This window comes from Dioscorea cayenensis, unplaced genomic scaffold (assembly GCF_009730915.1).
Source record: "Dioscorea cayenensis subsp. rotundata cultivar TDr96_F1 unplaced genomic scaffold, TDr96_F1_v2_PseudoChromosome.rev07_lg8_w22 25.fasta BLBR01001592.1, whole genome shotgun sequence".
NCBI classification, from domain to species: Eukaryota; Viridiplantae; Streptophyta; class Magnoliopsida; order Dioscoreales; family Dioscoreaceae; genus Dioscorea; species Dioscorea cayenensis.
Genome location: NW_024087983.1, coordinates 438 through 2479, shown reverse-complemented (window position 1 = coordinate 2479; position 2042 = coordinate 438). Strand labels below are relative to the sequence as shown.

Genomic DNA, 2042 nt, shown 5'->3' with positions numbered 1-2042 from the left:
CGCGGTCCACACACTCTCATCAACTGACTTGATGAAGGCCCTTATATATGCCTTTCAATATAATTAATCGGAATCATTAAGTAGCGGTGGTCCTATGACAGGCGCTCCTTCTCTTTTGTCCATCGTCGGACCTAGCTTGGATCCCATCGGCTTTGAAACCAAAGCAGATAACGGTAACCAACGTTTTCATGCCACTTGTTAGGTTTGGAGGAGTAGTAGTGTCATAAATTTTTGCTCAACCTCTCATGTAATTTAATCTGTCACGCCCCGACCCGAGGGCCCACGGGACGCGACAATCGCCGCAGCAATCCCGAGGAGGGATACCCCGCCACTCAACCCTCAGGATGCCGCAAGGCTAATCAACACACCTGGAATTCAACAATATACATATCGCAGATATAGAACAGAAAAAAAAACAATGTTACACAACGACAGTAACAACAACAACAACAACAACAACAATAGGATACAGGAAATATAGAGGTTCACAAAAATACACAGGGAAACACCCTAACAATAGTAGGAAATGGTAATACACAGAAGTTTAAGAGTATTTAAATACTAAACCATGCAACAAGGTTTTCTACACACTAGTGGATCCATAGGTCTTATAACATGTTCCATGACAATAATAACATACATGAACTGAAGAAAATACAATAGGGGATAGAACAGAAGCAAATGCCCAGTACGCTGCCACACAGTCACACCTACTACCTGCAACAGACTGGGAGAAAGAAAGAGGGATGAGTAACTAAAGTTACTCAGTGAGGGGAGGTTAGCACAACCTTAGCAGAAAAATACACCAACAGCAAAAATAATAATAATGAATCATCAAAATAAATGCTTTACCAAAGTAATACAAGTTTAGAAACATTAACATACATAATAGAAGTCTTTAAAAGAAGTAAAACAACATAATAATACCAAGAAAACCCTTTTTACCCCAACTAGGGTTTACAACACAAAAATCATAAAACATGGTTTTGAAATAAACATAATACCCAACACTCACCCAACATAGCATGGTCTAGAAAACTCTCTAAACTTTCGCCGTGGCCATGGCTAGGTTCAGAGCCGCCAAGGTACTCATGCCCTTGACGTTGACCCATCAGTTCACCGGTTGGTGACTCCGGCTACCCGATGAATATCCAGTCAGGGCTCTACACTCCCACCTGAACTGGCCCTCGTAGTAATCAGCCGGTCAACACGCCACCTCAAAAGGCTGGCCGTGAAGACCGCCTACTGCAGTAGGATATCACCAAAACAATCACCACAATAAAATACAACTCCACTCGGAGTACAATATCCAGTCATAATCATAAATCAAGAATACCTCGGCCATTTGCACGAGAACAAGATAAACACATAAGCAAAGCCCAAACTTTTAACACAAAATAATTTGCAAGTCCCAACACAAGCAACAACATGGAAATCCTTTTCCTCTCAACAATTCAAAATTTGTTCCAAGGCTAACATTTCACAGAAACAAAGGTTTCCACAACAATTCTCAAGTTCTATACTAAATAAAGATTTCACGAACTCATGAATATGTATATTAATCACAATTCCCACGATAACAATTCAAATGCCAAACGAGACATCCAAGATTTTCTCAGTAATAACTATCATTCACCAAAATACCAAACAAGTATAAATCAATAAAACTTACTTAAAACATGATATGCATATATATATATATATATATATATAGCTATTGGCATTCTTCTAATAAAGCTATGCTAAATAATTCCACTCACAGAAAAGGAAATTTGTCTTCCTCGCAAGCTACTCCTCGGCTAAGCCTTTGCCTCGATCAAAGACTTCTTCTCCTTGCCAAACCATGACAAATCACAACAAAAATTAGCAAAAACGAAACAAACAAGAAAACCCCAAGTTTCTAACAAACAACCCTAATTCGATCCTAGGGTTGGCTCAAAACTAGGTTTAAAGGTTCCCAATGAGTTTCTAGGGGTTTTAGCTTCAATCTAATCCAAAGAAATAAAAGAAACAACTAAAGATTGCCGGCGCTACAGTAACCT

At 39.1% G+C, this 2042-nt stretch overlaps 1 long non-coding RNA gene across 1 annotated transcript; it reads right to left on the bottom strand.

The window, feature by feature from the left end:
• Nucleotides 1-494: 494 nt before the first annotated feature.
• LOC120256733 lies at nt 495-1814 on the bottom strand. The gene is made up of 2 exons (XR_005535397.1): nt 1761-1814; nt 495-727 (listed from the first exon to the last, which is right to left on the bottom strand). It is a non-coding gene; the product is annotated as an uncharacterized LOC120256733 (long non-coding RNA).
• Between the last annotated feature and the right edge of the window lie 228 nt (nt 1815-2042).